Source organism: Euprymna scolopes, chromosome 46 (genome assembly GCF_053919585.1).
Source record: "Euprymna scolopes isolate OS-2025 chromosome 46, ASM5391958v1, whole genome shotgun sequence".
Lineage (NCBI taxonomy): Eukaryota > Metazoa > Mollusca > Cephalopoda > Sepiida > Sepiolidae > Euprymna > Euprymna scolopes.
The window spans coordinates 38,634,153-38,655,976 of record NC_136527.1 but is presented as its reverse complement, the minus strand read 5'-3'; the positions used below and the strand labels follow the sequence as shown (position 1 = coordinate 38,655,976).

The 21,824-nt window shown below is 32.8% G+C and overlaps 1 long non-coding RNA gene across 2 annotated transcripts in view; it reads right to left on the bottom strand.

The window, feature by feature from the left end:
* The window catches only part of LOC145270765 (uncharacterized), a 127,568-nt gene that overhangs the window by 59,458 nt on the left and 46,286 nt on the right, over positions 1 to 21,824 (bottom strand). The window contains exon 1 of one of the 2 annotated variants that reach the window (XR_013865554.1): positions 14,224 to 14,319. The exons of the other annotated variant lie outside the window; for it this stretch is intronic. This is a non-coding gene — a long non-coding RNA (uncharacterized LOC145270765). Of the gene's footprint in view, positions 1 to 14,223; positions 14,320 to 21,824 lie in introns of those variants that run through there. 2 annotated transcript variants of the gene reach the window in all.

Sequence of the window (21,824 nt, the reverse complement as noted above, 5' to 3'; positions counted from 1 at the left end):
TTTACCGATCATCATGTCGATATATTTACACATTCAATATTACGACATTTTACAGATCATCATGTTGATATATTTACACATTCAATATTCAACATTTTACAGATCATCATATCGATATATTTACACATTCAATATTCAACATTTTACAGATTGTCATGTCGATATATTTACACATTCAATATTCAACATTTTACAGATCATCATGTTGATATATTTACACATTCAATATTCAACATTTTACAGATCATCATGTTGATATATTTACACATTCAATATTCAACATTTTACAGATCATCATGTCGATATATTTACACATTCATTATTCAACATTTTACAGATCATCATGTTGATATATTTACACATTCAATATTCAACATTTTACAGATCATCATGTTGATATATTTACATATTCAATATTCAACATTTTACAGATCATCATATCGATATATTTACACATTCAATATTCAACATTTTACAGATCATCATGTTGATATATTTACACATTCAATATTCAACATTTTACAGATCATCATGTTGATATATTTACACATTCAATATTCAACATTTTACAGATCATCATATCGATATATTTACACATTCAATATTCAACATTTTACAGATTGTCATGTCGATATATTTACACATTCAATATTCAACATTTTACAGATCATCATGTTGATATATTTACACATTCAATATTCAACATTTTACCGATCATCATGTTGATATATTTACACATTCAATATTCAACATTTTACAGATCATCATGTTGATATATTTACACATTCAATATTCAACATTTTACAGATCATCATATCGATATATTTACACATTCAATATTCAACATTTTACAGATCATCATGTTGATATATTTACATATTCAATATTCAACATTTTACAAATCATCATGTCGATATATTTACACATTCAATATTCAGCATTTTACAGATTGTCATGTCGATATATTTACACATTCAATATTCAACATTTTACAGATCATCATGTCGATATATTTACACATTAAATATTCAACATTTTACAGATTGTCATGTTGATATATTTACACATTCAATATTCAACATTTTACAGATTGTCATGTCGATATATTTACACATTCAATATTCAACATTTTACAGATCATCATGTTGATATATTTACACATTCAATATTCAACATTTTACAGATCATCATGTTGATATATTTACACATTCAATATTCAACATTTTACAGATCATCATGTTGATATATTTACACATTCAATATTCAACATTTTACAGATCATCATATCGATATATTTACACATTCAATATTCAACATTTTACAGATCATCATGTCGATATATTTACACATTCAATATTCAACATTTTACCGATCATCATGTCGATATATTTACACATTCAATATTACGACATTTTACAGATCATCATGTTGATATATTTACACATTCAATATTCAACATTTTACAGATCATCATATCGATATATTTACACATTCAATATTCAACATTTTACAGATTGTCATGTCGATATATTTACACATTCAATACTCAACATTTTACAGATCATCATGTTGATATATTTACACATTCAATATTCAACATTTTACAGATCATCATGTTGATATATTTACACATTCAATATTCAACATTTTACAGATCATCATGTCGATATATTTACACATTCATTATTCAACATTTTACAGATCATCATGTTGATATATTTACACATTCAATATTCAACATTTTACAGATCATCATGTTGATATATTTACATATTCAATATTCAACATTTTACAGATCATCATATCGATATATTTACACATTCAATATTCAACATTTTACAGATCATCATGTTGATATATTTATACATTCAATATTCAACATTTTACAGATCATCATGTTGATATATTTACACATTCAATATTCAACATTTTACAGATCATCATATCGATATATTTACACATTCAATATTCAACATTTTACAGATTGTCATGTCGATATATTTACACATTCAATATTCAACATTTTACAGATCATCATGTTGATATATTTACACATTCAATATTCAACATTTTACCGATCATCATGTTGATATATTTACACATTCAATATTCAACATTTTACAGATCATCATGTTGATATATTTACACATTCAATATTCAACATTTTACAGATCATCATATCGATATATTTACACATTCAATATTCAACATTTTACAGATCATCATGTCGATATATTTACACATTCAATATTTCGACATTTTACAGATCATCATGTTGATATATTTACACATTCAATATTCAACATTTTACAGATCATCATGTCGATATATTTACACATTCAATATTCAACATTTTACAGATCATCATGTTGATATATTTACACATTCAATATTCAACATTTTACAGATCATCATGTCGATATATTTACACATTCAATATTAAACATTTTACAAATCATCATGTTGATATATTTACACATTCAATATTCAACATTTTACAAATAATCATGTTGATATATTTACACATTCAATATTCAACATTTTACAAATCATGTCGATATATTTACACATTTAATATTCCACATTTTACAAATAATCATGTTGATATATTTACACATTCAATATTCAACATTTTACAAATCATGTCGATATATTTACACATTCAATATTCAACATTTTACAGAAAATCATGTCGATATATTTACACATTCAATATTCAACATTTTACAGATCGCCATGTCGATATATTTACACATTCAATATTCAACATTTTACAGATCGCCATGTCGATATATTTACACATTAAATATTCAACATTTTACAAATCATCATGTCGATATATTTACACATTAAATATTCAACATTTTACAGATCGCCATGTCGATATATTTACACATTAAATATTCAACATTTTACAGATCGCCATGTCGATATATTTACACATTAAATATTCAACATTGTACAGATCGCCATGTCGATATATTTACACATTCAATATTCAACATTTTACAGATCGCCATGTCGATATATTTACACATTAAATATTCAACATTTTACAGATCGCCATGTCGATATATTTACACATTAAATATTCAACATTTTACAGATCGTCATGTTGATATATTTACACATTTAATATTCAACATTTTACAGATCATCATGTTGATATATTTACACATTCAATATTACGACATTTTACAGATCATCATGTTGATATATTTACACATTCAATATTCAACATTTTACAGAAAATCATGTCGATATATTTACACATTAAATATTCAACATTTTACAGATCGCCATGTCGATATATTTACACATTAAATATTCAACATTTTACAGATCGCCATGTCGATATATTTACACATTCAATATTCAACATTTTACAGATCGCCATGTCGATATATTTACACATTAAATATTCAAGATTTTACAGATCGCCATGTCGATATATTTACACATTAAATATTCAACATTTTACAGATCGCCATGTCGATATATTTACACATTCAATATTCCACATTTTACAGATCGCCATGTCGATATATTTACACATTAAATATTCAACATTTTACAGATCGCCATGTCGATATATTTACACATTCAATATTCAACATTTTACAAATCATCATGTCGATATATTTACACATTCAATATTCAACATTTTACAAATCATCATGTCGATATATTTACACATTCAATATTCAACATTTTACAAATCATCATGTCGATATATTTACACATTCAATATTACGACATTTTACAGATCATCATGTTGATATATTTACACATTCGATATTCAACATTTTACAAATCATCATGTTGATATATTTACACATTCAATATTCAACATTTTACAGATCATCATGTTGATATATTTACACATTCAATATTCAACATTTTACAAATCATCATGTTGATATATTTACACATTCAATATTCAACATTTTACAGATCATCATGTTGATATATTTACACATTCAATATTCAACATTTTACAAATCATGTTGATATATTTACACATTCAATATTCAACATTTTACAAATCATGTCGATATATTTACACATTCAATATTCAACATTTTACAGATCATCATGTTGATATATTTACACATTCAATATTCAACATTATACAGATCATCATGTCGATATATTTACACATTCAATATTCAACATTTTACAAATCGTCATGTCGATATATTTACACATTAAATATTCAACATTTTACAGATCGCCATGTTGATATATTTACACATTCAATATTCAACATTTTACAGATCGTCATGTCGATATATTTACACATTCAATATTCAACATTTTACAGATCATCATGTTGATATATTTACACATTCAATATTCAACATTTTACAGATCATCATGTTGATATATTTACACATTCAATATTCAACATTTTACAGATCTTCATGTCGATATATTTACACATTCAATATTCAACATTTTACAAATCATCATGTCGATATATTTACACATTCAATATTCAACATTTTACAAATCATCATGTCGATATATTTACACATTCAATATTACGACATTTTATAGATCATCATGTTGATATATTTACACATTCAATATTCAACATTTTACAGAAAATCATGTTGATATATTTACACATTCGATATTCAACATTTTACAAATCATCATGTTGATATATTTACACATTCAAAATTCAACATTTTACAGATAATCATGTTGATATATTTACACATTCAATATTCAGCATTTTACAAATCATCATGTTGATATATTTACACATTCAATATTCAACATTTTACAGATCATCATGTCGATATATTTACACATTCAACATTCAACATTTTACAAATCATGTCGATATATTTACACATTTAATATTCAACATTTTACAGATCATCATGTCGATATATTTACACATTCAATATTCAACATTTTACAAATCATCATGTCGATATATTTACACATTCAATATTCAACATTTTACAAATCATCATGTCGATATATTTACACATTCAATATTACGACATTTTATAGATCATCATGTTGATATATTTACACATTCAATATTCAACATTTTACAGAAAATCATATCGATATATTTACACATTCAATATTCAGCATTTTACAAATCATCATGTTGATATATTTACACATTCAATATTTAACATTTTACAGATCATCATGTTGATATATTTACACATTCGATATTCAACATTTTACAAATCATCATGTTGATATATTTACACATTCAATATTCAACATTTTACAGAAAATCATGTTGATATATTTACACATTCAATATTCAGCATTTTACAAATCATCATGTTGATATATTTACACATTCAATATTTAACATTTTACAGATCATCATGTTGATATATTTACACATTCAATATTCAACATTTTACAAATCATCATGTCGATATATTTACACATTCAATATTCAACATTTTACAAATCATCATGTCGATATATTTACACATTCAATATTCAACATTTTACAAATCATGTCGATATATGTACACATTCTATTAGATATCATACTAACTACTTTTGTGTGATACAAATTGCATCTGTCATTGCTGATATCACTCATTCTTAGAAGCATTGGTCATCCAGCTTTCATTGTGAGCTGTCGTTATAATTCTGTCCTCATTATAGTGGATACATCATTATTTAAGCCAGTCTATTCTTATTTATATAGACCTGGCTGAATAAATCTAGAAAATACTATATATACTATTGTTTGGCCCATTTTCTGTAACGGAAGTTCTGAAGTACTTTTAGCGCATATGGGTGATTTCTGTACATGTTCACTGATTGTCATATTTGTAAGACAGTCTTGGAAAAAATAGTTGGCCGGTTTTCTGATAGAGGCTGTCAAGCTGCCTCCTGTTTCGTGGTGTTGGTATACCATGTTGTGGTATGGATATCAGAAGCTCATCAGATATTTTTCCCAATGTAGTAAGATATGACTTCTGTTCAAGCAGCACATAACAAAAATCTAGTTAGCATGTGTTTTTATATGATGCAACCAATTCGATTTCTGTGCAAAAATAACAAAATACTTAACAAGAATGTGGTTTATCTCTTCTGTTTTAGTTTCGTATCACGTTGGTTTTGCTTTGTTTTTCCTGAAAGTGGGGAATTCTACCTGGTGCAAAACATTCTCCCATTAGTTTAGTTACTCCAACCGAGAGATCTTTTTCAGAATCTAACCATCGCTATTGTTTGTATTTCTCTTTCACTTGGTTGACCTACTATATTCGCCAGATAATTTTTGGAATTCTTTTTCATTATCGTGGTTGCTCCTATAATAACTGGTATGATTCATACCTTCTTAAGATTCCAGTTTTTTTCATGTCGTATATGAGTCCTTGGTATTTTATTTTTTCCCTGTGCTCTATTAAGACCAGCATCATTACAGACACTTCAACTAGAGTTGCGACTTTCTCCCTCTGTCAGAGTAAATAACTCCATTTCCTAGGTATGTAGCTGTAGGGCCCCAAAAGGCTGAAAAATGTGCAAAAGAAGAACATATACTTAACAAGAATTTAGTTTCTTTCTTTTTCATTTTTCTTAAACTTTTTCTTCTAGGGGATGGGACATCCAACCAGATGTCTGACATTTACCCCTATTTTAGTGAGTCCAACCAAGAGATCTTTTTGTTAACGAGCATCTCTCCCCCCCTCTGGCTTTCTTACTCTTTCTATTTTCTCTCTCTGTGTCTCTATAAGAGAATAGAGAGGGAGAGAGAGAGAGAGGTGAGTAAACGTGGAGGTAGACACGTTTACCAGAACCAAAGGTCAGCTGACCAAATTACGTATGTGTGACGTGGTTGGCTAGATCTGGGAGATTTGATTTGAGCTTTGAAGAAGACGGACGTTTTTCCGTGGTCTCCCCCTCTTAACTGGGGAGGGGGGAGACGAACGCTGACGTGTGTGAAGAAGAGCCCACACAAGCGATTTCACTTCCACTTCTGCAGAACCTCTGGGGAAAGTGAAATAAAAACTATAAAACAATTTCATCGTCTTGGAGTGATAAATCTTCGTCAAACAGGTATCAAGTCTCCCTCCAGGATGAGAAATTTCCAGATGGTTCAACAGCGAAAAGAAACAGAGGTAGGTTCAGAAATTACATGTCACACACACGATTCCCTTTATGATAATCAAACACACAACCATTTATATTAGAGACAATCACACGGAATCTTTCTTATGTTATATAGAAAACGTAAAATGTGCCCCTAAATGAAGAACTCTATATAACACATTCAAATGTAATGAAAGCTCAATTTGGTACCCCTCAAGGATAACCTCGATGATAACGAATATATAACATTTTCAGGATTCTAGCCGTCCCTTTCAGTGCAATCGTTAGTATTTCACTTGCACTTGGTTCACCGGGTATGCTTGCTATGTACTTTTTAAAGTTCTTTTTCATAAGCCCAGTTGCTCCTATGATGACTGGTATAATTGAAACGTCTTTTAATTTCCAATTTCGTTTCATATCATACATAAGTCCTTGATACTTTGTTATCTTTTCCCTCTAAACTCTGTTAAGCTCTGTATCATTGGGTACACTGACCTCTATTATGGTCGCTTTTTTGTTTGCTCTGTCACAAATCACTATATCTGGTTTAACAGCTGCGTTTTCTAGATATGTAGCAGTAGGGATTATGTAGTCATAGTGAATAGTGTAGTTGTCATTCCCAACTGTTCGTTCGGGTGTCTTTCTATATGTGTCAACAAATTTGACTTCTTTGTAAAAGAAGAACTATATACTTCACATGAATATGGTTTCTCTCCAATATGGGTTTTCATATGACGAAACAAATTTGATTGGCATGCAAAAGAAGAACCACATACTTCACACGAATGTGGTTTCTCTCCTGTATGTGTTCTCATATGATTCAACAAAGTTGACTTCAGTGCAAAAGAAGAACCACATATTTGACAAGAATGTGGTTTCTCTCCTGTATGTGTTTTCATATGACTCCCCAACTGTGACTTCTGTGCAAAAGAGGAACGACATACTTCACAAGAATGTGGTCTCTCCCCCGTATGTGTTTTCATATGCCTCAACAGAGTTGACTTCTGTGCAAAAGAAGAACCACATACTTCACAAGAATGTGGTTTCTCTCCAGTATGTACTTTCATATGCCTCAATAAAGTTGACTTCCATGCAAAAGAAGAACCACAGACTTTACAAGAATGTAGTGTCTCTCGCATATGTGTTTTTATATGATTCAACAAATGTGACTTCCGTACAAAAGAAGAACCGCATACTTCACAAGAATGTGGTTTCTCCCCCGTATGTGTTTTCATATGATTCAACAAAGTTGACTTCCATGTAAAAGAAGAACCACATATTTCACAAGAATGTGGCTTGTCTCCCGTATGTGTTTTCATATGCCTCAACAAAGTTGACTTCCATGCAAAAGAAGAACCACATACTTCACAAGAATATGGTTTCTCTCCCGTATGTATTTTAATATGATCCAACAAAGTTGACTTTCGTGCAAAAGAAGAACCACATATATCACAAATATGGGGTTTCTCTCCCGTATGTATTTTAATATGATTCAACAAATGTGACTTCTGTGCAAAAGAAGAACCACATACTTCACAAGAATGTGGTTTCTCTCCTGTATGTGTTTTCATGTGATTCAACAAATGTGACTTTTGTGCAAAAGAAGAACAACATACTTCACAGAAATGTGGTTTGTCTCCCATGTTTGAATTGAGTGTATGATAATAAGCTGATAAGTTTCAACTTTAGATCATTTCTATGAAGGAATTTAGAATTATTTTCAAACTTTTTCAATCACCAATGAAGAAAGGTACTTCTTCTTTGTTAATGGATTTCTTTTCTTTGTTGCAAATGCTGGAAATATAAAATAAATTTGAAAAAATAAAATCCCTGTGATAAAATTGTATTTATTATGTTGATGTTTATTAAAAATATCCACATTTATTATTAATTAAATTCAAAATTAAATGAGCATAATTTTAGGCAATACTTGTTAGTTAAAATTAAATTGTTTCTATTGTAAAATATTGAAGTAAATTTTTCTCATTTCTTCATTTTAGAGATGAGGATTGATTATTCATATTTGGATTCTCATTTCGTATTGTTAGTGATGGCTGATTAAAAATTCTATGTAATTTGAAATTTTATTTTCAATCTCACTGAGAATTGAAACTTCAACTTAATTGATTGAAACTTTTACGTTGCAAGTAAGGTTAGTGATGTCTGGGTAAAAATTCATTTTTTGACTAGTTATTCTAACAAAGAATAAGGAAAATAAACAAAAATTTTCTGTGAAGGAAAAATGTCCACAAGGAGCTAAGTCGGACACTTCATGAACAATGAAAGTTTAACATGGGTAGACTTGAAGAGGTCCCTAGAGGACTACTATCGAAGACTAGTCAGAAAAAAGGTACTGGGATTCTTTACAGAGGATCTCAGTGATAGGGAGATGAGGACAGTTGTGATGAGACATGAACCACAAGATCTATCAGAAGGCCACAACAAAGGTTAAATAGATGATCTGGCTCGACATAAGGCAGGAGTATGAAGAAAAGCTCATGGAGTATTCTAGTTAAGACTATGGGTCCAGTCAGTCCCCCAAAATACGGAGACAGACGTAAAAAAAAAACCAATTAGAGAGTTAGGTACTAGTATATAAAACTAGAGAAGTAAAGCTGCAGGTAGATAATTAGGTATTAGTTGAGGTGGCCATATACAGAGATTCTGCAGGAAGCATATCCAAGGAAACAGGGGCGTTTCATCCGTGTGATGCCTGATAAATGATACAAGGGTATCAATGCACATAGTTGTTAAAATGGGTGCATCAAACTCCTTTTCAATAAGAATTTAGAGAAAGAATTATAGAGCTCTGGTGGATAGAGGAGCAGAGTTGTCAGTAATAATTTTTTTAAAGCACTTAGACAGGGACCTAACTATGTAATGAAGACCTTAGTTTAAGAACAGCTAATGGGCCCCCATTAATTGTAGAAGGGTCCGTTTGATTAAGATTAGGGATAGGAAGTCTGTCTATCCACAAGGACTTCTTTGTTACACAGAATCTCAACACAAGTGTTATACTAAACTGCAACTTAAGAAAAATGGGTTAGGATATACTTTGATTTAGGAGCAATAAGACTATTTGACGAGTATATCACTCTAGAAGATTATGCCCATCTTTCATCAATAGTTCAGTTAGAACAGAAAATTACATTAAAACACCAGCATCTGCATACATACTTGAGAAGGAGCTGCAAAATAACTAAGTGTAGTGTGACTGGTAACATTATCGAGATTACCATGAATGATGAACAAAAGAGAAAAAATTTGAAGGGAATAAAAGTACCTCAAGAATTCAAGTTGGAAGTTGATATGTTGCTGAAGTAGAATAGAGATTTTTCTTGGACAGAACCAATATGCTGGAGAAGTGTATCAATACTGGAAGGCATGAACTCATACTGAGACGCCTGTATTGAAAACCACTAAAGCAATAAAAGTTGGTACACTTACAGAATAGACAAAATGATGTGGACAGGTGTCATTGAGACAGTGAATAGCCCGTGGAGTTTTCTATTAGTGTTAGTAGAAAAGATTTTGTGTATATTTTCGGGCTTTAAACAAAGTCACAAAGTATGCCTGAGCATTACTGGTCATTGACGATATACTAGCCTTGCAAGGGTCAGCAACCTATTTTGCACATATTCCTTTTCCTTTTTAAAAGGGCTGAGTTTTTTTTCTTCTTCAACATTTCGTTACTAACAGCTATTGCGTTTACTGCTGCTACCTGCTCTTTACTATTTGCTCTTACGTTTATTATTGGCTGTGAAATTAGTTCGGTAAAGCCTAGTAAAGAGGTTTTGCTGTCTTCAGTTCTTTGATAAAACACCACAATGGGTCCGCAAGATATTTCTCAAAAATAGATCTAGATTCAGGGTACGGGCAGCTTAAAGTAAGTAAGGACAATAATAAGAAAACTGAGTTCATCTGCCACCCAGGTTTATTTCAGTTTAACGTGATGCCGTTTGGACATGCAAATGCATCCAGGGTCTTTCAGAAATTGATGTCCATAGTTATACAGGGACAGGAAGATTATGCATAACTGTATTTGGATGATATTTTAGATTCTCAGATACGATCACATAGATAGATATGTAATTTACTTAATTTTCTCAGATACGATGGAAAGTCACTTAGATCACATAGATAGATATATAATTTACTTAATTTTCTCAGATACGATCACATAGATCGATATGTAATTTACTTAATTTTCTCAGATACGATCACATAGATAGATATGTAATTTACTTAATTTTCTCAGATACGATGGAACGTCACTTAGATCACATAGATAGGGTACAAGCCAGTTTACATTTAGTTTGCTTGATGCGGAAATATGCAAGGTTCCAATGGGAAAACACACGCCTAAAAATGAAGCTTGCAGATATTGTTATACTGGCTTATCTTGATCCTGAAAAGGATAACCGACTGTATACAGATGCATCCAATCATGCATTTGAGGAATGTCTGTTGCAAATTTTCTATGATCAGAGGAAGAGTAAAGAGGTTGAAAAACCAATTTACTTGTTATGACAAAGTTAGTGATATGCAGACGAGATGGTCGACTATAGAAAAGGAGCAACACGATACACTACACCCTTAATAAGTTGACTCACTATTTGCATAGTGCAAAGTTTCTTATCTATACTAATCACAGACCTCTAGAATATTTATTCAACTTGCCTATACAGAATAGGAAAATACAGACGTGGGCTTTTTTAGTATGGCTGCATACAACTGCACGATACAGTATTTGAAATGTAAGAAAAATGTTTCTGTGGATCAATTGTCATGCACCGTAGAAATAGATGGTAGTGCAAAGTTCTATCTATTTATTCATAGGGAAACGTGTGACTTACCTAACTAGCACGTGTGCATAATTCAACAGGTCGGTCGTGGAATGAAATTAATGAAGAAAGAAACAAAAATGGCTGCCTTATCTCTTTATATGCCTGCAATGTGATCACCTGATATGCAAATGAGATGCTCCTGGTTGGAGATAAAAGAGGGTTGATTTTTTAGAGGGACGTTCATTTTGAAGTTGGATTTCAAAGAAATAAGTTGAATTAGAAGTTTGTTTGGAGTTGAGAGAAGGTGCGTTACGTATACAGAAGTTTGGAAGTTTGGACAACAGTGTCAACCTTACCCAGGAAATTATTGGTGTGATGGGCGGAAGAAATAACACTCAAGTTATTGAATTATATTATCACAGACTGCTAGAATATTTATTAAACTTGTCTATACAGAATAGGAAAATACAGATGTGGTATTTTTTAGTCTGGTTGGATATAACTGCTTCATACCGTACCTGGAATGGAAGGAAAATGTTTGTGTGGATTCGAGCTGAGACAATGACGTTCCCCGGTAGAAATAGATGGTAGAAATTATTTGGTAGGTGCGATAAACTCAAATCGTTTGGAGCCAAAATAGTTTGCGTCATATAAAAAGGTTGAGGGTTCATCAGTATCACCTGAACCTCCTATGATTTTGAGTGTACATTTAAGAGGAAGAGAAGGAAATTTTTAAATTTAAAGATGCGGATGAAGAATAGTAAATCGTCTAAAATGGAACAAAAATAGTTCACAGTGGTAGACGAAATAGTGTATTATTTGCCGAATCCCAACGATTAACTATTGATTAGGTTATATGTATCGTTGCATCATAGAAAAAGACTGTTAGTGTAGTATGATGACAATAATGGTCACATAGGTTTGAAAAAGACGTTTCACACCAATAAGCAAAAGTATTTCTGTCTGTGTTCATATAAGGAGGTGAATGAATACATAGGCAAATGTATTTCATGCCAAACCAGAAACCTGACAAAACCTATTGTTCTCATCTTAAATGTTATTTTTACAATGTTTGCACGATAACACTCAAGATGAGAACAGTAGTCTTAATAATCCAAATAATACAAAGAATCATTCCTCATCTAAAAAATTCAGAACCGTAATATTGTAATTTGTTTAAGAATCATACTTTTTAATTTAGTTACAGTTATTTTTAAAGTTTGTCGAATGTGTTTTTGAGAGAACTTAAAAAGCACAACATAATAAGTTTCTTTAATTATCAGTATCCTTTAAACAAACGAACAGAAAATTTAATAATTGCATTTCCAAATAAATTAACAGGAAAACCCCTTAGTATACTTACGTGTGTGCACAGTTTCTAATACATTGATCCTTCATATTGAAATCACTCGACGAGAATACAAACACTTAATTTTAAATAAGGAGAATACAATAACTGAATGTCAAGAAAGCTAAAAGAAAAGAAGCTTAATTTGTTAAATTAGGCTTAAAAAGTCGATGTTTCCAAAATGGGGGTTCGATTTATTAGAGTGTTGTATTAGAAACAGAGTACACCTTAAAAATGGTAAAAAATGGTAAATATTGAATTCTTTTTTATATATAATCTGGTAGATTATAGAGCATTAGACTTCGTGGGAAAAAAAGATGACAATAAAAAAACACACAGTGAGAGGGTACAACTTCCATACGTGCATCGTCATCGAGCATTTTTTTCTTTTTTACTTTAAACATATGAATCAGTGAAAAACATTTAAATTTAAAAAATTGAAAAAAGAAAATTGTATAAAAATTTTCTTTTTCTTCAGTAAACAATAAATAAATTGTTTTTGTCCACATCTAAAATCTTTCCAACTCCCCCACAATCTTTACAATGACGACTTGTTGAGGTTTTCAGGAGTTCTGAAAACGATTATATACTTTAAAAATGAGGCAGAGAAATAGTTTTCATGATATAAAAAATTTACTTTTTCAAAAAGTGGGAGATCATTTTTCATTATAAATTTAATGTAAAATGAGCACCCACTTTATGGCCACCTGGAAAGGCGGGCATTTTTGTTTTAATTTTTTTTTTCTTATTTCATGTTTCAATAAAGACACAAGGACATTAAAGAACAAAAAGAAAGAAAAATGTTATCAATTCTGTACGTGAAAACGCATGTATAATTGGCCACCACTGATAACATAAAGAATTACGTATTGACCGTTTTTTTTATGTTTAAGTCAGTATTGAAAACAAAATCTGATAGATTAGTGACCATTCGATAATAATCCGATGAAAAAAAGATGAAAATAAAAAATACACATACGTGCGCCATGTAGTAATACTTACGTTTTTGTTTTATAATCTGCTTTCGATTAACTTTATCTGTTTTTATAAAGGAAACGATTTTTCAAATGTGATTGACTTTACAAACTCAAGTTAACATTCAAGATGACGAACGGAAGAGCAAGTTCGCAGAAAACAAAATTGAAGAGGAAAAATAAAAAAGAAATCATTTCGAAATAGAGCCGATCTATTTGGTGAATATCACGGATAAAATTAGTATTCTTTTATTTAACATTTTAATATTTACATGAGAGAACAGATTACAAGTTTCATCTTTATTAATTCTCTAATTCGTTGCACGTGCAATTTAATGGCGGAAACTGATAGGGTAACATAGATAAGTGAACATGGTTTTGAAAGCCGCTTCATCGTATTTTGTTTTTATTTTATAGAAACAGATTTATTTATTAAACTGATAGATAGAAAGCCGCTTTTTCGTATTTTTATTTATTTATTTTTTTTTTTTAGATTCCTGATTTTTAAAAAATTTATTATTGTGTTTTAAACATTTAAGCCTAAAGTTAATCTGATGCTTATGCAGTTTACCAAACACATTAAAAATGAAGATATTGGTTAACAATAGTTTATCATATTTTTTTTATATAGATTTCCTATTTATTTATCGTGTTAATTTTCTAATTTGTTGCACGTGCTATTTAATAGCGGAAACTGATTGGTGAACATAGTTTTGAAAGCGTGTATCATACTTTTTTAATCGATTTCCGATTATTTTTTTAATTTTTTTTATCGTGTTTTAAAGCTTAAAGTCAATCGATAATCTTGACTGGTTACTTACCATGAGTGTAATTCAGCTCAAGGAAATAATTTACCCTGAATTCCAATTAAGATAGCACAACATCCGACCAGGAATGTAAATATGAATCGAAATGTTTCGTTTTTTTTTCTCAGTTTATTTTATTACCATGAGTGTATTGGGACTAAAGTAAAGTCTTAAGATATTGGATTAAAAAAAAAAATTGTTTGTACAAAAAAAAAGCTTGATTGCCCCCCCCCCCTCCCCCAAGCAGTATAGATCTAGCTTTCCACAATCAAAACAAAAGATAACGTGTCGCTCATAAGTTCTACAAAAGCAAAGCAAAAAAAAAAAAAAAATGTCAGAAAGTCCATTTTATTTTATAACTAGGGCTTTGACAAGAGAATATTTTATCATTGTTTTGACTCTCGAGTATATATCCGACACAGTCAATCGAGAACCACATCCACATCACTCTATCTAAAAACATATAAGATATTAACTGATATATACTTTTTTTTTTTTTTTACAAAGGCATCACCACATTATCAAGGCCCAGAGGCCACTCAAGGATAAGGGTTAAAGAGTGTACAGTAGAAGTTGGTCAATATAGTAATCATTAGTAATGAAAATTTGGTAAATTTAATAACTTATATGGAACGGCTCATCAAGAACTTATTTACTTTAGACTTGAACAAAACCATATTGTAGTCAGCCGGAAAGCAGGAAAACGGAAGACAATTCCACAGGCGTGCAGTTCTAAGAAAGAAGCTTTGTTCATGGAATCTACGTTTAGGTTTAGGCACAGATAAAGAGTGGGGGAAATTATTGATAGTGTTTACAGCTAGACGAGTGTTTCTTGTGAAAGTTTGGCGAGGGGGGACCATAGATTGAAGCTCAGTTGAACACTTTCCATGAAAATAACGATACATCAGAGACAAACTCGCAACATCTCTTCTGTGAGATAGAGGTTGCAAGGAGGAGAAAAGGACATCTCCTACGAGGCTACGAAGTCTATTTTGAACTCTATCAAGGCAGGACAAGTTCTTTCTAGCAGCTCCTGCCCAGATGTGGCAACAGTATTCCATCCTTGGACGTACCTGGCTCTTATATAGATAGAGAATAGCATCAGCAGTGAGATATCTACTGGATCGATAGAAAGATCCCACCATTTTTCCAGCGGCCTTGGCAACAGATTTGATATACGTGTTCCATTTAAGATCAGGAGTAATGGTCAAGCCCAGAAGCTTGTCAAAACTTGAGGCCTCCTGAAGACGAGAGCCATTCATTTCAATTGATGACAAATGTGGATTAGAATGTTGATGATGTAAAGAGAGAAGCTTGGTTTTAGATGCATTAAAAGTAACCAGCCACTCCTTTCCCCATTGTACTACGTGCTAAAGATCAGAGGAGAGAGAATTGGAGAGAACTTGGTCGTTTACTGTCTTAGATGTGGTACCATAAATGGTAGTGTCGTCAGCATAAATGTCTACAAATGATGTAAGGATATGATTTGGAAGATCATTAATGTAGATCAGGAAAAGAGTTGGGCCCAGGATGGATCCCTGAGGGACACCGGCATTAATACTGTGAGCTTCTGATTTTTGCCCCTCAACTACTACTCTTATGAACCTATCAGAAAGAAATGATTTAATAATTGAGAAGACTTTTCCAGCTATACCATAGCTAGCGATCTTATGAAGTAAACCTTTATGCCATACCCTATCAAAGGCTTTAGATATGTCAAGAGCAATTGCCCTAGAAAGATTGCCACCGTCGAGAGATTTGCTAATCCTATGCGATATAACTGTAAGGACATCTGCTGTAGATCTAGCAGAACGGAAACCATATTGAGTGTCACTAAGAAGGTTATTTTTGTTGAGATGTTTGATTACTTCTGTATTTAATACAGATTCTAGCAACTTACTCATGACGCACAGGAGACTTATTGGCCTGTACTGAGAGGGGGATGAGCGATCACCTGAATTCTTAAATACAGGGCATACTGATGAGATTTTCCAGGGAGATGGGAAACTATTCTCCTTAAGACAACGTTTAAACAGTTTTGTAAGTATGGGCGCTAGTTCAGGTTGAAGTTTTTTGAGTACTATAATTGGAATACCATCAGGGCCAGTTGCTTTACTGGAATCAAGGTTTTTGATTAGCTTGGCAACATCACGTACAGATATACGTATATCACATAGCGTGTTTTCTGATACAAGAGGAAATATTGGGGGTTGGCGGTCTTGGTCGCAAAGGGTAGAATTAGCTGCAAAGTTCTTGACAAAGAGTTTGGCTTTGTCTGATGCTGACGAGATTACCTCAGATCCATTGATAATAGTTGGGATGGAGCACACGCTTCTGTTCAGGATTCTGTTTGCTATTTGCCAAAACTGGTGGGAACCAAGCCGCTGCTCAGCTACTTTGGACTTAACAGATTGAGCATACAACTCTCTTGCGTTCCTTATTACTTTCTTACAATGGTTGCTGGCAGTCCTGAAAACGGCTTTAGTTTCCATACATCTATTACGTTTGAAGCAGTGGAAAAAGTGATTTCTGTGCGCAATGGCAGCAGCACATTCTGGAGAGAACCATGGCTGGCTGTTAGGTTTTTGCTGAAACTTTGTAGAGGGTATGAAATGGTCAATACCTACAATTAACCATTCAGTTAGGTCTAATACTATAGAGGACACATCCTTTTTAAACATGGAATGCAGAGGTAGATCAGATATAAATGTACGGAAGCTATCCCAGTCAGCCTTAGTGTATCGATATACTGTACGATGAAGAGGTACGTCTGGGGACTTATTACATTTCATTTTTATCTTAATTGATACAACAGAGTGGTCGGAAGATCCAAGAGGCGACAGAACAGAAACTGAACATAGTTCAGGGCAAGTTGTGAGAAAAAGGTCTAGTAGGCTCGCATACTGGCCGTCATTATCGGGTACACGGGTAGGTTCCTGAACAATCTGAGTGAGGTCATAGGCAATGGAGAAATCATGACAGAACCTCCCCTCATCATCGGTCTTGTTTGAGTGGGTCAACCATTCGACGTTGTGAACATTGAAGTCTCCACATACGTGAATGTTAGCTGAAGGATAAGTAGAAAGGACTTGGTCAATTTTCTCAGATATGCTTTGAAAGATAGTAACTCCGCTGTTGTGGGGGCGATAGAGAGTAAATATAAATGCAGTAGTGTGAGCTAAAGCAACCCGGAAGCACATATAGGGTAAGTTAGGATCTTCCCTGGAGATGTCCCTCCCACATGGAAAGCTATCTTTAATATAGGCACATATTCCATGCCCATGGCGATCTTGGGGGTCAGATTTAGAAGTTAAGTTAGAGTATCCTGTAATTGCAAACTCATCAAGGGAAATAGCCTGTCCAATGCCAGTTTCACTTAAAAATAAAAGGTCTGGTTTAGTCTCCTGTAATTGGGTTTCAACCTCTGGAAGGTTAGAACGTAGACCCCTGATGTTGGAGAAGGAGACATGGTAGTAGGGGTCTACGTTGGAAGTTGGAGAACCGGGTTTAATCGTGTATTTTTTCTTGAAACTTGTCATGATGAAATTTTGGAATTTGTGGACTAGGTCGACAGATTTACTTAGAGCAGGACAGAGAGGGGAAACTAAGAGAGAAAAAGAAACGAAGAAATTTTTTTTTTGTACCACATGATAAGGTAAAGCCGTAACAATTACCCACTAGTATGGCATCGAGAGGCCCCACCAGAAGCTACTGCATGGTCCAGATTCCATTCACCAAATGGCAATACAGCAGCCCCAGTACTTTGCACCTGCTGATAGGACAGCCTCCTTAGTGGTTAATCCAAGGTTCGGGTCCCTGACTATCAGGCGGATAACGTCAGCCCAGACAAAACGTTTACCTCCAGCACCCTTACTAGTGACATGGCTACAAGGATAGACATAGAAACAGAAAATTTCCACCAACTCTGCCAACTGTTCGCGCAAAAATACTGCCAACCTAGAAAACAGCTTTTTCTTCTCCCTTTGTCAGAAAAATCACTCATTTAAAAATGAGGACTGAGGGACAAATAAGAAGAAGCGAGAGTAACAGGAGCTGCCGATAACGCATCCACAATGCGTTTTCTACTCTCCATTAAAAAAAAAAATAAATAAAATAACTATTAAGTATTGTACTTAAAAGTCCAACGGACCTGTTTAAGGGAAAGTATGGTGATAGATTCCCCTCCCACGAACTAAAAATGAGTACAATTAGGTAATCTATTTTTGCAATCAACTCGGTAGATAAATAAACATTTATGGACGAGAAAAAAAAAAAATTAAAGCTAGCATTTAATACAACAGAAATACATAAATTAAATACTGAAATAAAATGTAGTTATTAATATTTGAATCTTAAAATAAAAAGTGCGAATTAGTAGAGAAAATCACTTATCACAACAACGCATTCCGTCTCCATACTAGTGAAGAATTTAACTTTTAATAGCGTTCAGAAGATTTTTTTTAAAAATTAACCGTTAAGAGAAAGCGTGATTTTATTCTGAACTTTAACTAATCACGTTTTAAGCAACTTATGATATAAAACAAAATCGGATGGGGGAGGGGTTCTTCCGAAGTTAGTTGGTGACGTTATAAGTAATTGCGAGATAAGATGGGAGCCAGAAATTAGGGGTGGGGGACTGAAAATGATAATATAATGGATTGATTATACAATATTTAAGATCAACTTGGTAGATAAACATTTATGGACGAGAAAAAAAAATTAAAGCTAGCATTTAATACAACAGAAATACATAAATTAAATACTGAAATAAAATGTAGTTATTAATATTTGAATCTTAAAATAAAAAGTGCGAATTAGTAGAGAAAATCACTTATCACAACAACGCATTCCGTCTCCAAACTAGTGAAGAATTTAACTTTTAATAGCGTTCAGAAGATTTTTTTTAAAAATTAACCGTTAAGAGAAAGCGTGATTTTATTCTGAACTTTAACTAATCACGTTTTAAGCAACTTATGATATAAAACAAAATCGGATGGGGGGGGGGTTCTTCCGAAGTTAGTTGGTGACGTTATAAGTAATTGCGAGATAAGATGGGAGCCAGAAATTAGGGGTGGGGGACTGAAAATGATAATATAATGGATTGATTATACAATATTTAAGATCAACTTGGTAGATAAACATTTATGGACAAGAAAAAAAAAAAAAAAAAAATTAAAGCTAGCATGTCAAACTAATGAAAAGAATATTCTCTTGTCATAGCAATCTTTATAACTAGCAGATGGGAGGTACCCAGCTTTGCCCAGTCGTTAAATACGCTTAAATATGATATTTTAATTTGTCCAGATTTTGTATAGATTATTATAGAGATAATAAAGTCGTGATTTCAAAAGTAAAAAAACAAAAAGTATTTGGGTGTCATCAACTAGAGTCGAAACCAAAATCAAAACTGTAACATTCAAAGCTGGTGACGTTACCACTGTACAAACGTGACATGTATATGAACTGATTAAAAATAAATCACGATTGTATAATTAAGAGGGAAGGACTTCACTCATAAGGGAAAGACAACAAGACACAGTAGTTAGCCTCGATAAGCGACGTACGTGTGTACCTTTATTGGGTCCGCCATGACAGTCTCCTTTTCTCTCTCCTTCCTGGAGAGCTCGGGTTAAGGGTACATAACTCAGTGTTATGTTTACATGTTATTTTTATTTATTTATTTTTTTTTTTATTTTTTTATTTAAAGTCTTTTTATTATTATTATTATTATTATTATTATTATTATTATTATTATTATTATCATCATCATCCAAGCTGGAAGTCCTTAAATCTAGACGGTAATCGTCTGTTACGGATAGGTCTAGACCTAGCTTCAGATCTTTCATTCTGCCCTGTATCTGTCATTTTCAGGGATTCATTCTTTATTTGAGTACCTGGTGTGGAAGGTGGGGTTGGTGTTATTTGTATTTGAGGGTGTTGTTGGCTGTCTGGGCGTACTGGGTTTGAGTTTGTAGGTGACTGTGGGGAATGGATCCTGATTCTGTTTGGTAGGTCATCTGGTAGGGTGTCATCATGAGCCAGGTTGCGGCTATCCGTGCTTATTTTGCGAAGGTAACGGCGGTTTCGGAGTGTGGTTCTTCTGCTGCCATCAACTGATACACGGTATTGTCTGTGGGGGAGAGTTTCAACAATCGTGCCGGTGTTATCCCAGCGCAGTGGTTTGTGTCCATGTTGGTTTTGAATTGACACATGTTCCCCAATTCTTAGTGGATTGAGTTGTTGCCTGTTTTCAGTGTGTTTCATGTTGTTGAGGAAACGCTGGTTAATGGCCCTCTCGCGCATGTCAGCGAGTTCCAACCATTCACGGCGAAATTTTGTGGGGTTTGGTATGTGGTCATTCAGGGGACGAGCGAATAGAAGTTCTGATGGTGACGTACCTATGTCAGGTGGTTGTGTGTTGCGATGGAGTAGCAATGCTTTTGCCACTTCATCCGTATCCAGTGAACCGTTGGGGCTAACATTTGTTGTTAATATCCTCTTCATATGCTTGACAGCTGCCTCAGCTCTGCCATTGCTTTGTGGGATGAATGTACAAAATGTATAACTATTTTTTTCGAATGTGATCCCATAGGACTAATTGAATTGGTGCAAATTCGTAGGAAATGGCTGTAGTGTCACTAACTTGTTCACCCATTCATAATCGGGATCTATCAATATTTGAGACCGAGGTTGCAGGTGCAGGAATCTCTTGAGGTCGAAAGTAGTAGAGTATCCACAGGACCGTTAAAGGTAAATTTAATGAGATTACCGATTAATAGAAGGTTTCCATCAAGGCACATCCTTACATACATAAAATAAAAAA